We start from the raw sequence: 21,043 nt of genomic DNA, 5'->3' as shown, positions 1-21,043 counted from the left end.
TCTTGTAACATAGTGAAAATCATTTTTTTGCTAACATCATTTATATTCATGGCCTATACATTTTTTTTCGATTTGCTGAACTCCAGTGCAAGTACACTTATGTCACTGGTCAACATGATTTTTTTTTTTGCCATTATGTTTATTTGTTGTGAAAATGCTAAAGACATTTTTCCGATTTGTTGATATATTCTGAAGTACAGTATATGTGCACTCTTGTTATTTATATTGTACATACATTTTGTGATTTGATGATTTTTTGTCATTACATTTAGTTGTTGCGAAAACGTTGAAGAATTTTTCAGTGCATGTGCACTTATGTTGTATGTTAATATGTTTTCTACTGAACTTCAGTGCCTGTGCACTTTTCTCATTTTTCAATATGATTTGTACTCATTCTGTATACTTTTTATGATTTCCTGATATGTTCATTACTGCAGTGCATATGCACCTATGTCATTTGTTACTCATTGTATATACATTTTGTCATTTGCTGATATGTTCTCAACTGCAGTGCATGTGCACTCATGTCACTTGTCAACATGATTTTTTGCCATTCTGTTTATTTGTTCAAAAAATGCTAAAGAATTTTTTCAGTGCATGTGCACTTTGTTATCTATCAAATAATTTGTATATACATTTTTCTGATTTGCTAATATGTTTTGTACTCTTATTTTGTCTTTGTCTGAAATGTTTTGTACTCGGTGCATGTGCACCACATTTAATTTATGTACTACATTTGAATATTCTGTAAATTGTAAAAATTGATTAATTAAAGAAAAAATTTTGCCACGCTTGGCAAGTCCAAATGACTCACTATCGCTGCCAAATATTTGAATTATGAATTATGAAACACGTATGTTGTGTGGCAGTGATGGCGAGGCATTGCAGAGTCTCTGACCAGAGAGCTATTTGTCGTTCTTAGTCTGCGCTTGACCGCGCGAGAGTTCAGTTCTGTGGCAGTCGAGTTACGAGACAGTTCAGTTGCGGGTTAGCAGTTGTGTGTGAGCAGTCGGCGGGCGTCGACATGGCATTCTGGTCAAGATTCAGGACGAGGTATATTATTTTTAAATAAGGTAATGAAGCAGCATTGCGCTCAGCTAATGATGTAAATTAACTGTAACTAATTTGTCCAAGAATCGCCCCAATAATAATTTTGTTTTCAAAGCAATTTTTTTAACAAAGAATCCTTTAATGAAAGATATATTTCCCTTGCTATTCCTTAAAGAAAAGTTTCCCTTAAATTCAAAATTTTTGCAATGAATTTCCTCCAAGCTATGGCGAAAAATAAGAGCAGACGCAGTTTTACTAAGGTAAGAATTACAGTTTAATTAGTGAACAGGGCCTAAGATCGACATTTCGGTCTGTTTGTGTTTTCATTGTCACTGAGATTTTATTATCACTGAATTGACTTTCATTTTTTGTGAGGAACTTAACTTGGGTCAGATAGCTAGTTTTCATTTAATTTTCATTGTCATTAAATTTATTTGCTGGGAGGTTACATTAAGTTGTATTCTAGTTAACATTCAATTATTGTGTTCAAAATTTCTCTGGGAGGTTACACTTAGCTCAATGTCCATTTGCATTTAAAATAATATCTTTTAAATTTTTGTGGGGAGGTTACAGTTGTTGAGAAAAACCTAGGCACAAGTGAGGTAACTGCGAGGAAGCCATAGATAACGAAAGAAATACTTCAGCTGATCGACTGACGAAGGAAGTACAAAAATGTGCCGAGAAATTCAGGAACACGCAAATACAAGTCACTTAGGAACGAATGAAATAGAAAGTGCAAGGAATACAAATAAAACAGTTTCTGCTTCAGCACTTGTTTATTTTTCCAACACGAGTTTCGATAGCTTACATTATCTTCTTCGGGTGGAGAACTGTTGCTTTACATAGCTGACCTTGGTGAAGAGTATAGACATATTTTCACAGTAGCAGACCAAGGGCAGTGTAGTTTACGTTGCATCTTTTGAGGGACGGTAGAGTCGTAAAAGTCTGCATACTGTTGCCTCGTATATGTCCTCTCCATTGTACATTACACTTACACTTACAAGCAAGGGCGGTAGCACTGAGAGTAAACTGATAATTCCACTGTTGAATGCAGAAAAAAGAGCGGATGGGTGGAAAGATTACTGTGAGGGCCTCCACGAAGAGGAAGACTTGTCCGATGATGTGACAGGAAGACAGAGTTTGGAATACATCCAACAAATAATTGAGGGCGTAAGGTGCAACTGGTACTGTGAGACGACAAGGTTGGCACAGTTGAGGAGCTCATGGCAGATCGCATCAAACCAGTCACAAGAGTGATAACATTTTTAAAAAAAACTTTCCGTTGCATTCAAGAATGGAACGTGTAAGGATGTCTACTTGTGCGTTCTTTGTGCGAAGTCCTGTTTTACCAGTTGTACCAGCTGCATTCGTGCGATACCTACGTATTAGACAGCTAGGGGGCTGAACAATATTTGTACTTTGTGTGTGGCAGGTTTTAAAGAGAGTCTGACAGTTCCGGTTTTTCAAAATTTTCTGATGTACGTTATCGCCAATCAAGACTGAGACGATTCGTACCACCTATTTTTATATATGTTCGATATCCTTTGTTAGTCTGATAGATACAGATCCATGGCCACTTTAAGGCCCAAGCGACACAAGCGAAAATTTGGGGTGCAAAGCCAAGAGGAGTGCCAGAGGCACCACAACTCTAAGATTTCTATACAGCTCGCATCAAAATTAGTGGCGACGAATCGACACAGGTGAAGGTACACAAGGAAAAAGTGGGGTAGAGGAGAGGTGCACGTTCTCGAACCGGCACGGTATGGATCCCGTGTTTTAGAGTGGTACCAACTATGTCCTGTCTACGATTTTGTATGAAACCTCCAGGATTGCAGTATCCAACCAAAGATATGCGGTCTGCTGTTTACTGTATCTACAGCTGTAATCATACCATGATCACTACGTGACACTGTCAGCTGTATTGGAGGCCATCTCAGAATTTAAACACGTTTGTTGTTCTTATTACAGGAGTTTATTCGCCAAGATCGCAGAAAACTACATAATGATTTCTAGCTGCAGCGAAATTAAATTGCCATTTTCAGGTCATGTAATTTTTTTTTCGATACACGTGATCTGGAGAAGGCGGTTTGGACGACCTGGCCAAATAAACTTCTGTAATAGGGAGAACAACTGTGTTTGTGATCATTCCAGTTTGCATCTCCAGACGCAATGAGCCCCAAATACTTAAGCTAGTTGTCAGTCTTTTCACACTGAAGAAATTTTTGTCGAGTCAGACTGGATATTATTGCTACTGCTATCATCATATTAATGTTTTCGGAGTTGCCTGTGAAGATTGCCTGTCGGTGTTGGGGCCCCCTTTTAATATCACTCGGAGACACGTCGCCTACAAATCGAGTCACATTAAACTCCCCCAGACTATGAATAAGACGAAAAAGATCGAAACATGTTCTTTATACTTCTTACAAAACTAGCTGTAAATTGTTTATCTATTGTTGATTACATAAGTTCATGACAAGCTCGTTTCGGCATATGCGCCGTTATCAAGTGTTTCAGTTAACATTACATTTACATTTCATTTTATTCTACGTCATTCCACGTCTGTGTGATAGTAGTATGATTTTTATATCATATTACACTTACGTCTAGATGGAGTGACGTCCATAAATCAGCTTATAATGTAAATTATTTTATGTACAAATGTTGTTAAATAGGTTACTTATTTACTTTCGATAAAAATTTCGTGCTATTTTTTGACAGTTGTAAAATGACAAATTGTTCCAGGGATGCTTCATGTTTACAAGAAAATTATATCTGATGTAGTCAGAGATTTTTTTGCCAGAGATTGTGCATTATGTATATGCGCGATATTAATGTCTATTACTTTTTGGTTTATCGTGTTGTGTTCATCCGTTTTCTTTTTCTGTAGTCCGTCTCTTCATTTAGAATGTCATACGAATATCTGGTTGGGTGTACATAAATTTTAGTTCTTTTAAAATGTTCATGGTTTGATCTTTTGATATCCTGTGTAGAATTTCCAAAGGGTTTTCTATTGTGATCGCTCTATGATTTTTGTTTTTTAAGTGTAGGTAAAGCTTGGTCGGTTGCTTTCTTAAAATTTCATCCTATTTGTTCGATGTAAGAACTATTGCAGTCGTAGCAGGAAATTTTGTAACATCTGGATTAGAAAAGATAGTGACGTCGCTTTTCCTGATCTCAATTTTTTTTGTAAGTTATTGGCAGTATCAAATGCCATCCGCATTTTGGTATTCCTTAAAAATTTGTTTATTTTGTTTGATATGATTGATAGGATAAACAAAAATCGATAGACAACATCAAGATCGCATATCTACGTAATGCACAATATCTCTAAGATATAATTTACTTGTAAACATTATGGCACTATAGACTTACGCTGTACGTTGTTTTGAATCCAGCGTGGGCGGGGCTTACCGCTATTTTAAGTAGCTGTAACAGTCCTGGTGTTAGAAGCTTAGTCAGGTGGTGAAGGAAAAGGGTCATAAGTATAGTTACGTTGGTACACACTCAAATGTATGACAACGTACGATCGGGATAGAGGCACGTACTTTTTAAGTGCCATCATTCCCCGTGGCCTGGGTGAAAGGAATGGTGGAGAAAATGCATTTATTCATCTAAGAAAGAAAATAATCGGACTTCGTAATTAAATGAAAAGAAATATCGTAGGTTCTGAATGTAGCTGCAATTATGACCTAAATATTGAAATTGCCCTTGGCGGCCACGAAGGGAAAGAGATGAACAGATTCACGTACCTCTCATGTTGACCAGAGCCTTTGTGGAGATCGCCGCCTCCATCTAAATTCTCCATAACAAAATTAAAATAATAATAATCTTCCAGAGTTACAGGAGCTGGGATCAATGGTATCGAATCATTCTGTTTAGAAATTGCTTTCATTATTTATCACGATTTCACTAGTAGAATTACACAGAACGTATTATCGCCAGGACATGAGAACAACGAAAGGTAACTAAAATTAAGGCTAATAAACGAAGAGCGTAACGCTTCTTTTGTCAGTCAGTGTTAAACACTTCTCAAGTGGATCTTTGGTGTGTGAGTCGAATAATTATCTATACATTTATCAATAAGAAAAAATTATTAAGTTACTTTATATAGCCCAAAACATTAGCCGACTGCTGTTTACGATTGCTTCTTGCATGCAACGACTGTTTTAAATACTAAAAATTACTGTGCTTGCATGAATAGCGCAGTTCAGGAAGGCAATTACGACCGTTTTTCTGTACTTCAGTGCGTGTTTGCTCCACTAATATGACCCATTTGGCTTCGTTGATTTAACTTTTTTTTTATCATTTCGAATAACCAAGAAGAGAAGGTTGTGTTGTGGAAAGGATGCTTTCGTAATGCATTTTATTCCACTTTTACTACATTAGTATCGATGAAAAGTGAAACTGGAAGTCTGGAACTAATGCTCGTTTGCTTACTGGTACTGCTTCCTGTTAGTCACATTTTCAGCTTTCAACTTATGTATAGAACATTTTTAATGTTCATGTTTGCAAAAAACTACCTACATGTTCTTTGTTACCCCATAAACGAGAGCAAGAAGGAAATAAGCAGGCATGCTATCGTATCTTGTGCATGTCAACAAAGTGAACGATTATTGACATGTCAAAAAACAGACCTGCGTAGAAGTATACCTCCATCCATCATAGTGATCTTAATTTGTTATATTGTCAGTGCATTAGCTTCACGGTAGTTTACACATCTTATCTCTTTGAAATCTTACCCACGACGCTTCATTCAGTTTGTGGCCAATAGTAGCAATTTACGGGGTAAAAAACGATGTATTTTAAACATTTTCCAGCATTGTGCATAGCTAAAAATCAAGTGAAGAAAATGGTCTGAAACGCTTAAGACCACATAAATGGATATATCGCTTTTAACGGGTGTGTAAGAATTTTTCTTAGTAATGATTGTCTGAGTGTATAAGATATAGACCTACCATTCCAACAGTACCCCATTTACTTCGTTTTCCGGAATATTTCTAGCCAGTAACTTGTCAATTTTTCAGGGATAATCAAACGTAGCACAGTTGTAATGTACGTCGAATTTCATTCTGAGGTTTTCAAAATGTATTAGCCTGTATAACATGCTTTATGATATGCCAGTAGTTAGTTAGTTACGTAGTTAGTTTCGAGTTCCCTGTATCATTTTAACGATAAATCATGATGGTTCTGAACGCGTCATTGTACATTGACATCGATTTTTTTTATAAATGTGTCTCCACGCTGAACATTTATTTGCTTTTTAATCAGTGACAGACATGTTAACCATCGCCATTTACAAATTATAGTTATAGATAATCTTCTACGGAATAGGTGGAGTTGTCAAAGTGAAACGTTTTCAGTTTAGTTTCAAATTTTACTTTGCTGTCTGTCAGGCATTTTATTCAATGGGTAAGTGATCAAAATTTTTTGTTGTAGCATTGTGATCCCTTGTTTGTGCTGCAGAGAACCTTAATGTGGCGTAATGCATGTCATTTTTTTCTTCTGGTATTGTAATTATGTACAATATTGTTCCTGTTGAAGTGCAGTGGATTATTTACAACAAACTTCATGAGAGAATAATTATACTGTTCAACGGATAGATCGCTACTCGCATGGCGAACAGCAGGCACGTGCCACGAAAAAGTGCCAGCATAAGTTTCCACCCAAAGCCAACTTCAGAAAGGAAGTGAAACACACATACACATTCATACAATCATACACACGAAACTCATACACACATAACCGCTGACTCCGGGTGTTGTAGCCATAATCTTTTCTAACGGGGGAGGAAATGTGACGAATGAGTGATTATTAGCGGGAGGAGCTTAGGGCATGAGATGCTGCCGCAAGAATCAGCGTGGTTACGTAGCAGTGCGTCGTGCGGGGACGAGACTGTTGATAGAGTGTGACTCAGATGTCGGAGCATTTGCGATTTGGAAGGCAATGAAAAGCACAGAAAAGAAGAGAAAGAACTGACACCGTGTAAAGTAAGGCAAATCTACAGTCAAATGATATAAATAAAACCATTAAGATAAAAGTAAACAGTACAACCATAATTCATGCATACAAAAGAAAATATTACTTGAACGACTCCGCTTACGAATGGAATGCGATTCCTTGAAACTTTAAACTATGATCGGTTTGATTGGTAAATCCGTACGCAAAGCAAGCTGGCAGTTTTAACGAAACAACCACGTGGAGGCATGAACGCGGTGAAACTAATGTTTCGGGCTGCTTAAAATGGCGAACGTCGACTTCAAGTTTGTGACGTTATGACAGCTACCTTCTTTTTTTGCCTCCAAGCTAAACATAAAGTATCATTGGAACACTGTGTCATTTTACAGCTGTCAAAAAATAGCACTAAATTTCTATTGAAAGTAAATACCTGATTTACGTTATAAAGATGTTTTACGGCAGTCAGTCCATCAGTATAATATACGATAAAGACTCATAGTTGAAACATGGGACTTAGGGAAGCCAGAATTTGGGTGAGGACAGGGCCTTACTCAGTTACCGTTGGTTGCTCAGTTTTTTTTTTTTTTTTTAATATCACGTACCGGTACTCTTTATTTGGAACCAATTGCATATAAGGTTGACAATAAGGAACAATTATCAAATCTGACTGTTAAAACAATATCTAATTAAAAATTCTTTGGACAAATTACATTCACGGCTGAAGGCCTTATTGACATGGAACTCAAATTATTTATCGGCTGAAGGCCCCAATAGTAATTACTCAAAACAATTTGATGGTTGAAGGCCTAGATAGCAAATTCTTACTAAGATATTATAAAAAAGGACAAATTATATTAAGAGACAATATCTAATTAAAAATTCCTAGGACAAATTGTATTCATGGCTAAAGGCCTTATCTGATCAAATCAAGAGAAAAGTAGGCCTCAGACAGTGCTCCAAGGATCGACCTGGGAAAACTTCGTAAACGATGAGACAAGCAGCCAAGAGTTTTATTCACTTAACTAGATGGGAACTCAAACTAGTGACAGTTTAAATGCCGGCCAACACTCTCGCATCATCTACCTAACGTCTGATAACCAACACAATGATGGAATAACCCTGGCAAGGCGGAACCGGTGGACAGCACTGCGTCTTCTGAATCCGGTGTTTAGAACATCCACAAGCAGAAGGACCCACTACGACCAAAGTAGTAAATAAAAAAAAACAAATATTCGAACCACAATCAAGAAGGCTGTCGAACTACACGCCTTACCAGACAGCAGCGACAAGGTGAGGAAAAGTACACTGCCGCGAAAATACGCTAACCAGCAGGGCAGGTAACTGGGACGTTAGCGGCCACTAGGCAGAAAAATACCGCTGGTTGAACCTCAACAATAAACATAAGGAATCGAATGATTAATAGTAAAAGGTGGAGGATGGCTAGTTCATTTCACCAATTCCAAACACTCCACTCGTGGCTCTTTGTCTCAGCGACCCTGCGAGCAGCAACGCACAAACAAACGGCGTGATCTCAAAATAGTGGAGGTTTCACTACTGGGTTAATGTTCACTCACGTCAAACATCGTGGGTCCGGTGGAGAACGAGGTTTTGGCGCTCGCAACTACAGCCCCTCGATCCGGCAGTGCCTGCGTGCCGCCAGCAGTCCAGGCACGTCCGCGTGTTGTCAGACCTCACTGCTGGTCCGTCCCAACCCAACCACCCGACACACTCTGACCCGCAAAACACTTGACGTCCCTCAAAGATAGTACCACCGTACTAGATATCGATAACGTCTGCTGCTGCCACTCGCTGACAGACAACGCTAGCAAACATAGTGGCGCCAATAAACACAAGAAGAAAACGAGACGCCACCATCCCTATTACACGATGCCACCCTACCAACAGCACCAACGCGAGCCGCAACACAGCTCAATAGTAATATTACATGAAAGCAGATTGACTTAGAATAAAATGATATAAAAACGTAATATCAACAGCAACATTTGATAATGGCACATGTTCTGAAACAAGCTTGTCTTGAACTTAATCAATCAACAGGAAACAAACAATGTGCAGGTAATTTTGTAAAAAGTACACTACTGGCCATTAAAATTGCGACACCAAGAAGTAATACAGATGATAAACGGGTATTCATTAGACAAATGTATTATACTAGAACTGACATGTGATTACATTTTCACGCAATTTGGGTGCATAGATCCAGAGAAATCAGTACCCAGAACAACCACCTCTGGCCGTAATAACGGCCTTGATACGCCTGGGCATTGAGTCGAACAGAGCTTGGATGGCGTGTACAGGTATAGCTGCTCAAGCAGCTTCAACGCGATACCACAGTTCATCAAGTGTAGTGACTGGCGTATTGTGACGAGCCAGTTCCTCGGCCACCATCGAGCAGACGTTTCCAATCGGTGAGAGATCTGGAGAATGTGCTGGCAAGGGCAGCAGTCGAACATTTTCTGTATCCAGAAAGGCCCGTAAAGGACCTGCAACATGCAGTCGTGCATTATCCTGCTGAAATGTAGGGTTTCGAAGGGATCGAATGAAGGGTAGAGCCACGGGTCGTAACACATCTGAAATGTAACTACCACTGCTCAAATTGCCGTCAATGCGAACAAGAGGTGACCGAGACGTGTAACCAATGGCACCCCATGCCTTCACGCCGGGTGATACGCCAGTATGGCGATGAGGAATACACGCTTCCAATGTGCATTCACCGCGACGTCACCAAACAGGGATGCGACCATCATGATGCTGTAAACAGAACCTGGATTCATCCGTAAAAATGACGTTTTGCCATTCGTGCATCCAGGTTCGTCGTTGAGTACACCATCGCAGACGCTCCTGCCTGTGATGCAGCGTCAAGGGTAGCTGCAGCCATGGTCTCCGAGCTGATAGTCCATGCTGCTGCAATCGTTGTCTAACTGTTCGTGCATATGGTTGTTGTCTTGCAACCGTCCCCATCTGTTGACTCAGGGATCGAGACGTGGCTGCACGATCCGTTACGGCCATGCGGATAAGATGCCTGTCATCTCGACTGCTAGTGATTCGAGGCCGTTGGGATCCAGCACGGCCTTCCGTATTACGCTGCTGAACCCACCGATTCCATATTCTGCTAACAATCATTTGGTCTCGACCAACGCGAGCAGCAATGTCGCGATACGATAAACCGAAATCGCGATAGTCGGAAACGTGATGGTAAGCATTTCTCCTCTTTACTCGAGACATCACAACAACGTTTCACCAGGCAACGCCGGTCAACCGCTGTGTGTGTATGAGATATCGGTTGGTAACGTTCCTCATGTCAGCACGTCGTAGGTGTCGCCACCGGCGCCAACCTTGTGTGAATGCTCTGAAAAGCTAATCGTTTGCATATCACAACATCATCTTCCTGTCGGTTAAATTTCGCGTCTGTAGCACGTCATCTTCGTGGTGTAGCAATTTTAATGGGCAGTAGTGCATATATTCGCTAAATTGCTTGAGGACAATACCGGAGTGTTTCCTTTAGAAAGAACGTGGGTGATTTCCTTATCCAGTCCTCGTTTATGTTCTGTCTGTGATGAACTTCCTGTCGACGAGACGCTAAAGCCCACTTTTCTCTCTCTTCATTTCTCTGCTAATTGGACGCACCACTTTAGTTCAGTTTAAAGCTCTCAGCGAAGGAACACCAGCAACCGACCTGCTGCAGGACGAGAGAGCCTCATACCAAAATCTCGCTCTCAGAGCGGAAAACCAGCGGTGGGGAGAGGTTCAAATGGCTCTGAGCACTATGGGACTTAACATCTATGGTCATCAGTCCCCTAGAACTTAGAACTACTTAAACCTAACTAACCTAAGGACAGCACACAACACCCAGCCATCACGAGGCAGAGAAAATCCCTGACCCCGCCGGGAATCGAACCCGGGAACCCGGGCGTCGGAAGCGAGAACGTTACCGCACGACCACGAGATGCGGGCGGTGGGGAGAGGATCGAAACTGCCACTGGGCGTTACAGTGGCGAATTGTCCGACAGCCACGCCGCTGACGTATCACGCCTCTCGCAAAAGTGTGTAGCGTGCGCCCGTCCCGTGTGTGTGCGCTGTGTCAATACGCGGAAGCGCCAAAAAGTACATCGGCCTCGCCCATTGTGCGGATCGGCGCGACGCTCGCGATATTGACAGTGCGTCGGCGTCCGCGTCGTCGGTGACAGATCGGACGGCTGCCTGTGACGCGGCGCCGCGAATCACACGGCCGCCCGCCGCGGGGCGCCGACCACCCACACATCCGCCCACGCGCCGCCCTCTGCCCACACCCCTCTCTGTCCGTTCTACACTTTGTCAGCGTCACCGTCACAGCTTCGTCCTCTTTGTCAAGTTAATAAGCGGGACTTACAGATACAGCCTGATAAAGACCATGTTAGGAGCTTAATGAATTTTCAACAAAACATTAGACATACACCGTATCCAATTATTAGTTTCGCAATGAAATACACTGCCGAAAAAAATAGTACGCCTGGAAAGACGTCGTCGGTTTTCATTCGATGGCGGTATATGCCACGTGGGGTACAGTAGAGGTACTGATAATGGTTTCAGCGTCGTCCGCCAACAGATAGCGTAATGATATAACTACCAGAATGCCATCTGCGTCTAACCTTTAATAGGGAATGCTCAAAGCCAGAAGGCTCAATGTGTTGCAAACATATGAAGCAAGCAGACAAACATGCCACGGAAATACACCTGTGCTTCCTACAGGCAACTGAGCGAGTTTGAAAGTGGTCAAATTGTGGCCTTCTGAGCGGCAGAATAATCCTTTCGGAGAACTGCCAAACAAGTAGAAAATTCTGCCTCAGGTGTGCGAGGATGTTGATATCAGTGGTCGCGTGAAAATTCTCACATACGTAGACGAGATTCTGGAAGTCCATGCACGACAGACGTAGGCCAGGATCGTTCTGTCCTAAGGGAAGCAGTGGTAGATTGTGAAGCTACCACAGTACAGACAAAAGAGCTTGTGAGCCCAGACGTGTGAACACGAACTGTTGCGAACCGGTATTTAGCAACGGGACTATGGACGCGCGCATCTACATCTACACCTACATCTACATACATACTCCGCAATCCACCATACGGTGCGTGGCGGAGGGTACCTCGTACCACAACTAGCATCTTCTCTCCCTGTTCCACTCCCAAACAGAACGAGCGAAAAATGACTGCCTATATGCTTCTGTACGAGCCCTAATCTCTCTTATCTTACCTTTGTGGTCTTTCCGCTAAATATAAGTTGGCGGCAGTAAAATTGTACTGCAGTTAGCCTCAAATGCTCGTTCTCTAAATTTCCTCAGTAGCGATTCACGAAAAGAACGCCTCCTTTCCTCCAGAGACTCCCACCCGAGTTCCTGAAGCATTTCCGTAACACTCGCGTGGTGATCAAACCTACCAGTAACAAATGTAGCAGCCCGCCTCTGAATTGCTTCTATGTCCTCCCTCAATCCGACCTGATAGGGATCCCAAATGCTAGAGCAGTACCCAAAGATAGGTCGTATTAGTGTTTTATAAGCGGTCTCCTTAACAGATGAACCACATCTTCCCAAAATTCTACCAATGAACTGAAGACGACTATCCGCCTTCCCCACAACTGCCATTACATGCTTGTCGCACTTCATATCGCTCTGCATTGTAACGCACAAATATTTAATCTACGTGACTGTGTCAAGCGCTACACTACTAATGGAGTATTCAAAAATTACGGGATTCTTTTTCTTATTCACCTGCATTAATTTACATTTATCTATATTTAGAGTTAGCTGCCATTCTTTACGCCAATCACAAATCCTGTCCAGGTCATCTTGTTTCCTCCTACAGTCACTCAACGACGACACCTTCCCGTACACCACAGCATCGTCAGCAAACAGCCGCACATTGCTATCCACCCTACCCAAAATATCATTTATGTAGATAGAAAACAACAGCGGACCTACCACACTTCCCTAGGGCACTCCAGATGATACCCTCACCTCCGATGAACACTCACCATCGAGGACAACGTACTGGGTTCTATTACTTAAGAAGTCTTCGAGCTACTCACATACTTGGGAACCAATCCCATATGCTCGTACCTTAGTTAGGAGTCTGCAGTGGGGAACCGAGTCAAACGCTTTCCAGAGGTGAAGGAATATGGCATCCGTCTGATACCCTTTAGCCCCCCCTTCCGCTCAGGCCAAAGCTTCGACGTGTACGGCTCGACTGGTGCATTCAGACGACCACTTTGAAGATGGAATGGAGCATCTTGGTCTTCAGCGGTGAAATGTTCTGCTTGTAAGTAAGTGATGGTGTGCGACAAGTTACAGCCCTCTTTCATGTGGGATATTTCTGGAGCGGACGCTAAACAGCGCTCGGTTCGTGCAGAATGTTGTTCATCCCGTTCTTGCAACAGGAAGGAGATGTGTGTTTCAACAGGATAATGCTCGCCCACACACTGCCCGCTAAAATCAAAATGCTCTACAAGAGACGCAGCAACTTTCCTGTCCAGGGCGATCTCCGGACTTATCTCCAATCGAGCACGTGTGGGATATAATGGGACAAGAAGTGACACTCATCAAGCAACAACCCTTACAGAACTATGTGAACAGGTCGAGCAGGTGTGGCATAACGTATCCCAGGACAGTATTCGCCATCTGTACGATTGACGATGCATCAGCGCCTGCACTGCCGCCCATGCAGGGCACACCACGTACTAATATTGGGTTTTCGGCATGTGTAGATATCTTGTCCCTTAGAACCGCTTCTAGTATTGATCTGTAAATGTAATCATTTCATGTACTCCATATGCACTGTACCAAAAATAAATCTTTAGTGACTTTGAAACACTTAAAATGGGAACTAATTTTATTCTGGCAGTGTATTAGTGAGGGAAAAAAAATTCTAGGTGAACTTGTCACGTAAAATTTGGATTAAATTCCAAGATTTCGATGACTGCCTTCATCGTCAGCATCAGAAGCTATGTCTGACTGCCCTTAAATAGGCGAGGCTCCCACTTTTATGTCCAAGCGACAGCACCTATTTGGCGTCGTGGTGACATCACGGAAATGGCGCATATTGAGGCGGTGTTCCGCTTTTCTTGTTTTTTTTTTTTTTTTTGTTTTATTTCCCGCCACGAGTACCTCTCATGCACCAACCTTTTCATCTCAGAGCAGCAATTTCAAATTACGTCCTCAATTATTTGCTGGGTGTATGTATTCCAAAGTCTGTCTTCCGCCCCAGGTTTCACCCTTCTCTATAGCTTCCTCTACTACCATGGAAGTTATTCCGTGATGTCTTAACAGATGTCCTATCATGATGTCCTGTCTTCTTGTCAGTCTTTTTCACATGCTCGTTTCCTCGCCGATTCTGCAGAGAACCTCCTCCTTTCTTACCTTATCAGACCACTTAATTTTTAACATCCTTCTGTGCTATTACATCTCAAATGCGTCTATTCCCTTCTGTTCCGTTTTTCCCACAATGTATGTTTCTCTACCACACAGTGCTGTGTTCCAAATGTACGTTCTCAGGAACTTCTTCTTCAAATTAAGGCCCATGTTTGAGTCTAGCAGACTTCTGTTGGCCAGGAATGACATTTCTGCCAGTGGTGGCCTGCTTTTTATGTCCTTGCTGCGTCCATCATAAATTACTTTGCCGCCTAGTAGCAAAATTCCTGGTGACGTTTTTTTCCTAAAGCCAAACTGATCGTCAGCTTACAGATGTTGTACGTCAATGTCACCTTTATGTGCACAGCTTCTTCATCACTCGTATCGGTCGGTAAGCTACGAAATGTCTTCCTCTGTGCTCTTTCTTGTGCACTCTTACATGCATTGCTAAGTACTTACCGTTGTCTCTATCGAAGTTTCTGTCACAGAATCTAATTTCCGCTGCTTCTCTATAACATACTTCCAATAGTTCGTAGCGTGGACCAGAATCCTTATATGTTGTAAGATAATGTTGGGTTATTCAACAGTCTGTGTTCTGCCACCTCTGATTTTTCAAATTTCTGTACTGATGGTGACACTGATGTTCAACAGATCGATCATCGGCAGCCGATATAGACTGACCCACGTAACTGTTGCTAACCTCGCGAGGAATATTGCAAATTCCTGTTGTAATGTGTTCGTCCTCAAGTGCAAATCGGCAGCTAGGGTCCTTTGTGTCTCTGTTATAAAGCATTCGTGTACTCAGTCGTAATACGTCGTATCGGGGAAACTATTCGCTTCCGGACCTATGTTTATTAGGTTTATTTGGTTCCTTCATTGTCCGTTATTCGTCCGTTCCTTTTGTGCCTGTAATAGTCAAACACCCTATACATTACAGGAATTATGATCCATAATGTATGGTTTATAAACTATACACAGTCAGATCAAAAACATCCTGACACCTATGTGTAATGCGGAGTTGTCCACTAGGTGTTGGGGAGAGTCGGACCCGCAAGTATAAAAGGAGGCGGGGAATATTTTTCTGTGGGTACAGAATCTGTAACAGCAGAATGGATCGGCCAAAGGGATGAGTGGTTTGGAATGTAGTCACTGCAGTAGCAAATCCATCAGGGATATCTAAAGCTCCCCATGTCGACTGCTGGTGACGAGATTGTGATGTGAAAATGTGAAGGCACGACCTCAGCTAAACCAAGACCAGGAAGACCTCGCGTACTGACAAATTGTGTGCGGTTGTTGCAAAAAAATCACATTAAATTAGCGAAAGGAATCATTCTCGAATTTCGAAATGCTACGAGCAGTGCAATTAGCACAATGACAGTGTGTAGGGAGTTGAAAGGAATGAGGTACAGTGACCGAGCAGCTCCACGTAAGCCAAACATTTTTGTAGTCCCTGCTAATTCAACTTGAGGAGATTTAATGACCTACGCCATTGAAGAGTGGGTGACTGGAAATGAGTTATTTGGAGTGATGGATGACGATATACCCTGTGGCAATCCGATGGGAAGGTTTGGGTTAGGCGACTGCCTGGAGGGCGGTTCCTGTCACAGTGTGCTGTGACACCAGCGAAGTACGGAGGAGGTTGTGTTAGGATTGGGTTTGTTTTAGGTGGTTAGGGTGTGGTCCGCTTATTGATCTTAATAATCAGCTAAATGCGGAAGGATAAGCATTATGTACTGCTCACGGAAGCGGAACAGTTCAGAAACGCGGGCGCGAATTGTCGTCCATGAAGACGAATGCCTCGCCAATATGCTGCCGATAAGGTTGCACTATCGGTCAGAGGATAGCATTCACGTATCGTACAGCCGTTACGGCGCCTTCTATGATCACCAGCGGCGTACGTCGGCGTCACATAATGCCACCCCAAAACAGCAGGGAACCTCCACCTTTGTGAGCTCGCTGGACAGTGTTTCTAAGGCGTTCCGCCTGGCAGAGTTGCCTCCACACAAGTCTCCGACGATTGTCTGGTTAAAGGCATATGCGACACTCATCGGTGAAGAGAATGTGATGCCAGTCCTGAGCGGTCCATTCGGCATGTTGTTTGCCCATCTGTACCGCGCTGAATGGTGTCGTGGTTCCAAAGAGGGATCTCGCCATGGACGACGGGAGTGAAGTTGTGCATCATGCAGCTTATTGCGGACAATTTGAGTCGTAACACGATGTCCTGTGGCTGCACGATAAGCATTACTCAACATGATGGCGTTGCTGTCAGGTTTCCTCCGAGACAGTAGTGGCCATCCAGTGTAGCAGTAGCCCTTGGGCGGCCTGAGCGAGGTATGTCATCGTCGGCTCCTGTCTCTCTGTATCTGCTCCATGTCCGAACGACATCGCTTTGGTTCACTCCGAGACCCCTGGACACTTCCGTTGTTGAGAGCCCTTCCTTGCATAAAGTAACAATGAGGACGCGATCGAACCGCGGTATTGACCTTCCGTCTAGGCATGGTTGAAGAACAGACAACACGAGTCGTGTACCTCCTTTCTGGTGGAATGACTGGAACTGATCGTCTGTCTGGCCCCCTCCGTCTAATAGGCGCTGCTCATTCATGGGGGGGGGGGGGGGGGGGGGGAGGGGGGGGGGGGTTTAGTGATATCCCTGAACAGTCAAAGGGACTGTGTCTGTGACACAATTTCACAGTCAACGTCTATTTTCAGGAGTTCTGGGAACCGGGGTAACGCAAAACTTTTTCTGATGTATGTACAAACGTTTGCTGTCGAACCTGCATTCTATGCTTTTAACGAAGTCCGATTGTAATTATTATTACCAAGCAAACCATTTCTTTGTATTAACAATAACACTGTTTTGTGTCACCAAACTTTGTTTTTCAGTGATGACTTCTGGGCCTGTAGCAAAACTTAAAAGGGTAAATAAATAATTCTCTTCCCCAATCACTTTTTGCCACAAGAACAGTGCAAAGTTCAATGTCTCTAATTTTCGTAACTGAATTTTTTCTCTTCTTACTGCCAATACATTTTACCTTCGTCTTTACATTTAAGTACAAAATCCACACTGTACTGTACATTATGACAAGTTCATCGCACAACAAAACCACGCCGTATTCAACAAATTTTACTCTCAACAAGAGTGACCACCTATAGGATTCTAATCAGTGGCCTCTTAACTGTCATTTTCTTGACTCACATAGAAAATTATATATTTGATAAAACTGTAACATTGCGGTAGTATATTGGTACTAATATGCAGATGATATAAAATTCCTAACAGTTGATACATGCACTCATATAAAAGGATATCATGTGAGTTAACACTGTCCCTACATGTACTCAGTTCACCATTCGAAGACAAACAGATGAAAGATTATGTTTCTTAGACATTACTGTTTACAAAAGGAACTACAATCATGAGTCCACAAAACCAACAATTGGAAGCACAACCCTTCGCAACCAGTCCGGTCAGACTGTTAATATAAGAAGTACGAAACTGGCATAGAATAACTGGCCACGTAGGTCTTTATAATGAGAAAAACAATAGTTACATGAAAGATTTACTAGATTACAATTATATAACTTAGCGAGTGACGTCGTCCTCGGCGAAGATGGTGCATGGCGGCGTGGCGTGTAGAAGCACTACGGTCCAAGAATACCATAAGGCGGCATATCACATTGTCCGTGACGCTTTAACAGCCTAAACGGGTTGTCTAAGTCCGGGCCGCCACTGCAAATTCAGCACTCCCGCAGTCACGCCACACAGATGGCTAAACCTGGGTAACGTATTGTAGCACACGCTCACACACACACACACACACACACACACACACACACACACACACACACACACACACAACCACACGCACTATGGGTATCACAAAACAAGATGGCAGAGGAGAAAAATAATTCCAGAATTGCTGCCTAGCTTGGACTAAGAAACCTGAACAGCCAGAAATTTGCAACTCAGCTCGGCTGCTCTCCGATTCACAAAGCTACCGGTAACGTGACAGGCAGTGCAGGCCGGAACAATCACTCCTACTTACAAAAGTTCAGCTTTGCTTTCTGACAGGAAGTGGATTTCGCTGAGCCAAAATTCACACCAGGTGAACAAGCAGCAAGGGTCCATGGCTACGAATCAGTTAGGTCCCTACCGTCAGCAACTAGATTACCATAAGGCAAATAAATCAGTTCAGGAAGACTTGAGCGAGCTCTGCACTAAGAGAGGGTCTGACCCCTGAAAGCTGTTGTACACGCGCAGACTTCCCAATGGTCAAGTCAGTACACCTCCCCACAAATTCGATCCGCATGACCCCCTTGACACCGAGAGAGGAGGACCTCGCTGCCGAAGCACCACTGGTCCCCAGCTCACTCCTCCCCGCGGCAAGGCCTCGCTTCCCCGATCACGACACCACCACCACGCTCCATAAATGAACAGCGCTGTCTGTACCGTGACCCCGAACTAGTGAGGTTGCGGTGTACAATTTTTAAAAGGAAAGAGAGGCGACACAGCTCAGACTCCCCCTCAAAAACTAGAAAAAGGAGGAGAACCACTCCCTTCTTTTTATAAAATTAATTAATTCTCATTACTTAGCTCACGCGAGTCACCCACACTATTCCTGTGCAGAGATTCCGGAAAAGATAAATAAGGCTTAATTTCTGCACAATATGACAGGGACCGAGGAAACGCAGAGCTATTTTTACTAGCGTTATCTGCGTCGCTTCTTAATGTGAGGTTGGAATTCTTTACAAAAATTCCGTCCCTCACTTTACCTTTAAACCACGATTGTAATGCCTTCATAACTTCTGATGGGTGTGATGGATGTGGCATCTCGCCATCCTCCAATTCCGCTGAATAATTTCCAGATTAATCTATTCTAATTGGTTGGATCATTCAAGGGGGTGGACCAAACAGCGAGGTCATCGGCCCCATCGGATTAGGGAAGGATGGGGAGGAAAATAAGTCGACTGTGCCCTCTTAAAGGAACTATCCCGGCACTTGCCTGAAGCGATTTAGGGAAATCACGGAAAATGTAAATCAGGATGGGCGGATCGATGTTTGAATCATCGTCCTCCCGAATGCGAGTCCAGTATGCTAACCACTGCTCGACCTCGCTGGGTCTCTACTCTGGAAGAAGGTCATTAACAGACTATAAGTCAGCTAAAAGTGAATTCACATGGTAAGCAAACATAAGTGAGGCCGGAGAGGCCATAAGAGATTCATCTTGAGAGATACTGAACGTGAAATTCAGCCACAGTATCGAAATATCTCACTTCCTTTGAGAACTCCCATGAAAAATGATCAGTGCTGCCTTCAAAGTATGATTCACTTGCTGGAACAGAAAAATAAATCCAGAAATACTGCCAATCATGGACGAAGGAACCTAAATAACCAGAAATTTGCACCTCAACTCGGCTCCTCTCCGATTTACAAAAGTATCGGTAACAGGCGGGGCAGTGAGACTTTTATACGGCCCTATTTACGCTCTCTGGCAAGAAATGGATTTCTCGGAGCCAAAATTCACATTAATCGAACAAGAACAAGGGGGTAATTTCCACAGCTGCGAATCAGATAACATGCGCAACTAGATTACCACATGGCAAATGAATCAATTCAGAAAGACTCGAGTGAACTCTACATTAAAAGAGGGCCTGACCCCCGAAAACTGTTGTACACACACACAACCTTCCCAATGCCCAAAGTCAGTATCCCTCGCCACAAACCGAGCCACGTACTCGCTTGAAACCTCGAGAGGAGGGCGTCGCCACCCAAGCACCACCGGTCCCACTCCCACGCCTCGCTTCCCACATCGAGACGCCATTACCATCGCGCCCTCTAGACGAACAGCGCAATCTACACCGCGGCCGCGAACATATGCAGACTCGGCGGGCAGTTTGAAAAGGAAAGGGAGCCAGCACGACTCACAAAGTTCAACGGATTCCTTTGTAGCACTCTTTCGAGTGTCCAGGTACTTTCCATTATTTACGGTCAACTGCCAATTTTCGCGCCGTGTAGATGTCTTATCTAAATCGTTTAGAAATTGGCTTTATTTCTGATGACTTTACTAGACCATAAACGATAGAATCATCTGCAAACAATGTCCTGCTGGTAGATGCCATCATCGAGGAAAACCAAACTGCGTGTGCGGGTGGACACGTCTCCCAAGAATAGATACAAGCTGGTGTCGATACATTGTCGCTTCTAAAATGACGAGATCACCCAGGGAATACCATGAAAACATTCCCCAAACCACAATGATCGGTCCTCCGGCCGGACCTTTCCGACGATTCTTACAGAATGTTTAACATCTGTCCAACGTAGCGTAAAACGTGATTCGTCTGAAAAGGCCACCTGTCGCGTCAGTGGACGTCCCGTTGCGATAGCAACGTGAAAAGTCTAGCCTTCTTCACCGATGAACAGCAGTCAACAGGGATGCATGAAGTAGGCCCTGCTGCAGAAGCCCATACGCAGAAAAGTTTAGCCGGCTGGTGTCGCCGAGCGGTTCTAGGCGCTTCAGTCTGGATCCGCGCGACCGCTACGGTCGCAGGTTCGAATCCTGCCTCGGGCATGAAGGTGTGTGATGTCCTTAGGTTAGTTAGGTTTGAGTAGTTCTACGTTCTAGGGGACTGATGATCTCATC

Source organism: Schistocerca serialis, chromosome 9, assembly GCF_023864345.2.
Source record: "Schistocerca serialis cubense isolate TAMUIC-IGC-003099 chromosome 9, iqSchSeri2.2, whole genome shotgun sequence".
NCBI lineage: Eukaryota > Metazoa > Arthropoda > Insecta > Orthoptera > Acrididae > Schistocerca > Schistocerca serialis.
Note: the sequence above shows the minus strand (reverse complement) of the source record.